The sequence below is a fragment of the Budorcas taxicolor genome, chromosome 11 (assembly GCF_023091745.1).
Source record: "Budorcas taxicolor isolate Tak-1 chromosome 11, Takin1.1, whole genome shotgun sequence".
NCBI classification, from domain to species: domain Eukaryota; kingdom Metazoa; phylum Chordata; class Mammalia; order Artiodactyla; family Bovidae; genus Budorcas; species Budorcas taxicolor.
This window is the reverse complement of record NC_068920.1, coordinates 26,431,022-26,437,357: the sequence shown is the minus strand read 5'-3', so window position 1 is coordinate 26,437,357 and position 6,336 is coordinate 26,431,022. Positions and strand designations below refer to the sequence as shown.

Genomic DNA, 6,336 nt, shown 5'->3' with positions numbered 1-6,336 from the left:
GGAAAATGCAGATGCCTGGGCCTGACTCGCTTTATTCAATCAGAATCCCTGGAGATGGGAGTTTCAGAATTTACCGCTGTATCATCCACTGCTGCTCATGAGGAGCTTGATTGTAAGAACAGGAGAGCAGGGACAAACTCTGGTTTGCTCAGTGCTGTGCACCCAGCGCCTAGCAAGAGACAGACTATGTGGAAGGTGCTTACAAAATATTTATTAAATCTGGACCACAAGTAAATTCTATCACAAGAAGGTGAAATGAGATTATGATGGTGAAAGACTCCGGGGACCCATTCTAACCACCAAAGAGCATTTGGAGTGGGATGATAAGCCAGTCCATTATCAAAGGCCTTCTAATATGTATCATTAAAGCTTTAAGTACATTATGTTTAACTTTCACAAAACCCCTGCTAACAATCAGTGTTCAGGCCCAAGAAATATCTAATAACCTGCTCATTGTTACCTAGGCAAAGACTAAAGGCAAAAATATTTAATTAGAGTTATTTTTACTGTCCCATTTTGCCTTCAAAACCCTTCTGGACTACCATAAGCATTGAGTAGATATGCAGGAAAGATCTTAAAGACTAAACTCCATACAGAATGCCTCCCCAAGATTTATTGTGAATTGTATATAATGAATACATTAATAACAAATAAAATTTCCCCCTAACACTGATTATTTAGCCTGGAAACTTCCAGAAGATTTCAAATGTCACTCTGAGTTGAAACAGATCAAGAACCTCCCACCTACCCTGTAGGGCTTTCTAGGTTTTTGAAGACAAATATTTATACAATCATGTTTAGATCACAATACATTTTAAAAATTTTGCTTGCTTTTTCTTTCATTTTGCATATATATATATATATATAAATAATGGGGCTACATAATTGGCAGAAGAAGGCAGTAGCTACCTAGAGATAATTAGGTAAATACTCGGTCACACTAATAAATTCCAGCATGCCTGCATCTTGCTTCAGTCATGTCTGACTCTGCGGCCTCATGGACTGTAGCCCATCAGGCTCCTCTGTCCATGGGATTCTCCAGGCAAGAATACCAGAGTGGGAGCTTGCTTCATCAGCACATGTACTAAAATCGGAACGATGCAAAGATTACTAGCATGGCCCCTGCCCAAGGATGACACACACATCTATGAAGCGTTCAGTATTTTTATGGAAGCTAGAAGGATGTTAACAATGATCCTATGTACAGGGCAGCAAAGGAGACACAGACGTAAAGAACAGACTTTTGGACTCAGTGGGAGAAGGAGAGTGTGGGGATGATTTGAGAGAATAGCATTGAAACATATGCACAAAGCAGGGCACCGAAAGCCAATGCTCTGTGACAACCTAGAGAGATAGGATGTGGAGGGAGGTGGGAGGGTTTCAGGATGGGGGGACACATATACCTATGGCTGATTCATGTTGATGTATGGCAAGAACCATTACAATATTGTAAAATAGTTATCCTTCAACTAAAAAAAAAAAATACTGGAGTGGGTAGCCATTCCCTTCTCCAGGGGATCTTCCCAACCCAGGGATCGAACTTGGGTCTCCTGCATTGCAGGCAGATTCTTTACCATCTGAGCCACCTGGAAAGCCAAATTCTACCACATCCCACTCTAATTCTCTCTGGTACAAGTAACCATATTCACCTGCATGTGAATGCAGGACTTCCCTGGTGGCTCAGACAGTAAAACGTCTGCCTACAATGTGGGAGACCTGGGTTCAATCCCTGGGTCAGGAAGATCTTCTGGAGAAGAAAATGGCAACCCACTCCAGTATTCTTGCCTGGAAAATCCCATGGATGGAGGAGCCTGGTAGGCTACAGTCCATGGGGTTGCAAAGAGTTGGACATGACTGAGCGAATTCACTCACTTCACTTACCTGTATGTGAAATATATTGATTTAAACATTGAAAGAAATGTATTTTATTCATTTTATGAGGAAGGGATGTTTTTATTTTTATTTTTCAATTTTGTGGTGGAAGGAAATAGATGTTGATGGAATACACCATCTAGTCTGGAGACATTGGCACATGTTTGTGGGACACAGAAATTATCTTATTTATTTTATACATAGTAGTTTGTACTTAAACCATTCCACCACTTGCCTCTGGAAAAACCAATAAATATTCCATAAACCAGCTCTATCATTTTGTCAGCATGCCTTTTCCTCTTCTATTTATCCTCTGAATCCAGAGTTTTGAACAAAATAATGACTAATTTTTTCCAAGAGCAAAGAGATATACTGAATCACAGAACAAGCATGGGCTGCTGCTGTAAGGTGGAGTGTGGAGACCAGGGCTTTTTCATGCAATTATCTCTTCTATGAATATTTCCTGCCTGCTGAAGAGGCAAGAAACAGAGAGAATACAGGGGCCACTGATGTTCTCAGGGTGCCTCCAAGCAGATTGTGGGGAAATGTCATTTCCAGATAATGTGCAGTAAGGAGCAGTAGTAAGATTAATTTTGTTTGGAGAAAATTGAACGGAATAAAAACATATTTTTAGAGATAGGTTGCTACTTGATTATATTTAGTGCAAACATGGACTATTAGCCGCTTATAGAATTGATCTATTACTACAGCCGTTGGAGAGCTTTAAATGAGCCAACTGAAAGCAATTACTAAATGAAATACTTTGCATATTAGCAGGAAAACTGGAGCCCCTCTATTCCTGAGGAAAGGTGCTTACACACAGACTATATTACACGTGGTGATGGATTACCCCAGGGAAACAAGGAACACTTGTAAGCAAAGAGGTTTCAAAGCCAGGCTGGCCAGCATCTCCAGTAGCCTACCTGGCCAGCCCCTTGGCACTGCCCATTTTAGGGCAAGAGTCCAGTTCATCCTTTCTCCATTGGCTCCCTTGATATCTTAGTTTTTCCACCCCCAGTCCTTTAGCCTGCAGTCATGCACACAATCACACACACACACATACCTTACCTGAATTTCAAATAGAAATCTCCCAATAAAACACATGCACCTTTCTTATTAATATTTATTTGATTTATTTGTTTAGCTGCTCTGGGTATTAGTTGTGGCACACGGAATCTTTAGCTGTGGCATGTGATTTTAGCTGTGGCATGTGATTTTAGCTGTGGCATGTGAAACCTAGTTCTCTGACCAGGGAACAAACTCAGATCCCCTGCTTTGGGAGTGTGGAGTCTTAGCCACTGAAACACCAGAGTCCCTGAAATTCATGGATCTTTAAATCAGGGAGTTTAAGGGAGCTTCCCTGGTGGTTCAGTGGTGAAGAGCCCACCTGCCTGTGCAAGAGACACAGGTCCTGCCTCTGATCTGAGAGGAGCCCACATGCTATGGAACAACTGAGCTGGTGTGCACATCTAGTGAGCTTGTACAATTGCTGAGACCAACGGCCCTAGAGCTGGTGATCCACAGCAAGAGAAGCCAGCGCAGTGAGAAGTCTGCACCACAACTAGAGAGTAGCCCCTGATGGCCGCAACTGGAGAAAAGTCCACACAAGAGACTCAGCAAAGCTGAAAATAAATGAATAAATTACATAATTAATAGTTTTAAGAAATAGGGAGCTCTTGAGGCCATTCTAAGTCACTGATCTCCGGAGAGGCTGTTCAAGTTTTGCATCTGCTATAGAGAAAGTGTCTTTTCTTTGTTCTTTGCATTATTGTGCTGCCGATTAAGACCTTAAAATATTTCTTCTACAGTTTTGGAGCTGTATTATTTTGAATCGGCATTATTGAGTTATAACTCATAAATAATAATATGCAAAAATTTTCAGAGAATAATAAAATGTTTGGACAAATGCATATAACCAAGTAACCAACATCAGAATAATGAATGATATGGAACATTTCCATCACCCCAAAAGGTATCCTGTGCCCCTTTGGAGTCAACCGGCTACTCCCATCCTCAGCCACTTGCAAATATATATACTTTCTGTCACTGTAGTTTTACATTTTCCAGAAATTCACTCAGTAGAATTGTTGACTGTGTAATTGCTTATCCCTAGCTTATTTCTCTTAGCATAATGCCTTCAACATGCATCCTCTTGGTTGCGTAACCTCAGTGGCTTGTGTATGTCTATACTATTGAGTAGTATCTCACTTTTTGTTCATGCTGTACTCAGTCACTTCAGGCATGTCTTTGTGACCCTATATACTGTAGCCCATCAGGCTTCTGTGTCCATGGGATTCTCCAGGCAAGAATACTGGAGTGGGTTGTCATGCCCTCTCCAGGGGATATTCCCAACACAGAGATTGAACTCGCACATCTTATGTCTCCTGTATTGGCAGGTTCTTTACCACTGGCACCACCTGGGAAGCTCTATTTGTACATACCATAGTTTATTTGTCCATTCACCATTTGAAGGCTAGGTTGTTTCTACCTTTGGGCCATTATGAATAAGGCTACTATGAAAATAGGATAACAAATCTTTATGTAAGTATATATTTCATTTCTCTTGGGTAAATGTCCAAGAGTAGGATTGTTAGGCCCTATGGTAAGTGTGTAGGATCCAACAATTCCACTCTTAGATGTTTACCCAAGAGAAATGAAATATATGTTTACTTGGGTCCTATGGTAAGTGGTGGCTCAGTTCTAAAGAACCTACCAGGCAAGAATACTGGAGTGGGTTGCTACTTTCTTTTCCAGGGGATCTTCCTGACCCGGGGGTCAAACCCAGATTTCCTGCATTGCAGGCAGACTCTTTACCATCAGAAGCATTCTGAGAGGTTTGTATTGGTATCTCATTGTGGTTTTAATTTGCATTTTCCTAATGCCTCACCTAGAGCCAGACATCCTGGAATGTGAAGTAAAGTAGGCCTTAGAAAGCATCACTATGAACAAAGCTAGTGGAGGTGATGGAACTCCAGTTGAGCTATTTCAAATCCTAAAAGATGATGCTGTAGAAGTGCTACACTCAGTATGCCAGCAAATTTGGAAAACTCAGCAGTGGCCACAGGACTTGAAAAAGTCAGTCAGTCTTCATTCCAATCCCAAAGAAAGGCAATGCCAAGGAATGCTCCTACTACTGCACAATTGCACTCATCTCACACGTTGGTGAAGTAATGTTCAAAATTCTCCAAGCCAGGCTTCAGCAGTATGTGAACTGTGAACTTCCAGATGTTCAAGCTGGTTTTAGAAAAGGCAGAGGAATCAGAGATCGAATTTCCAATATCCGCTGGATCATCGAAAAAGCAAGAGAGTTCCAGAAAAACATCTATTTCTGTTTTATTGACTATACCAAAGCCTTTGACTGTGTGGATCACAATAAACTGTGGAAAATTCTGAAAGAGATGAGCATACTAGACTATGTGACCTGCCTCTTGAGAAACCTATATGCAGGTCAGGAAGCAACAGCTAGAACTGGACATGGAACAACAGACTGCTTCCAGTAAGAAAAGGAGTACATCAAGGCTGTATATTGTCACCCTGCTTATTTAACTTCTATGCAGAGTACATCATGAGAAACGCTGGACTGGAAGAAGCACAAGCTGGAATCAAGATTGCCGGGAGAAATATCAATCACCTCAGATATGCAGATGACACCACCTTTATGGCAGAAAGTGAAGAGGAACTCAAAAGCCTCTTGATGAAAGTGAAAGAGGAGAGTGAGAAAGTTGGCTTTAAAGCTCAACATTCAGAAAACGAAGATCATGGCATCTGGTCCCATCACTTCATGGGAAATAGATGGGGAAACAGTGGAAACAGTGTCAGACTTTATTTTTTCAGTTCAGTTCAGTTCAGTTGCTGAGTCGTGTCCGACTCTTTGTGACCCCTTGAATTGCAGCACACCAGGCCTCCCTGTCAATCACCATCTCCCGGAGTTCACTCAGACTCACGTCCATCGAGTCAGGGATGCCATCCAGCCATCTCATCCTCTGTCATCCCCTTCTCCTCCTGCCCCCAATCCCTCCCAGCATCAGAGTCTTTTCCAATGAGTCAACTCTTCGCATGAGGTGGCCAAAGTACTGGAGCTTCAGCTTTAGCATCATTCCTTCCAAAGAAATCCCAGGGCTGATCTCCTTCAGAATGGACTGGTTGGATCTCCTTGCAGTCCAAGGGACCCTCAAGGGTCTTCTCCAACACCACAGTTCAGAAGCTTCAATTCTTCGGTGCTCAGCCTTCTTCACAGTCCAACTCTCACATCCATACATGACCACAGGAAAAACCATAGCCTTGACTAGGCGGACCTTAGTCGGCAAAGTAATGTCTCTGCTCTTGAATATACTATCTAGGTTGGTCACAACTTTTCTTCCAAGGAGTAAGCGTCTTTTAATTTCATGGCTGCAGTCACCATCTGCAGTGATTTTGGAGCCCCCCAAAAGAAAGTCTGACACTGTTTCCGCTGTTTCTCCATCT

General features: G+C 42.1%; 1 non-coding gene across 1 annotated transcript; it reads left to right on the top strand.

Moving 5' to 3' along the window:
* The first annotated feature begins 1,060 nt into the window (after positions 1-1,060).
* On the top strand, positions 1,061-1,167 carry LOC128057038 (U6 spliceosomal RNA). The gene has a single exon (XR_008200232.1). It is a non-coding gene; the product is annotated as a U6 spliceosomal RNA (small nuclear RNA).
* The last annotated feature ends 5,169 nt before the right edge of the window (positions 1,168-6,336 follow it).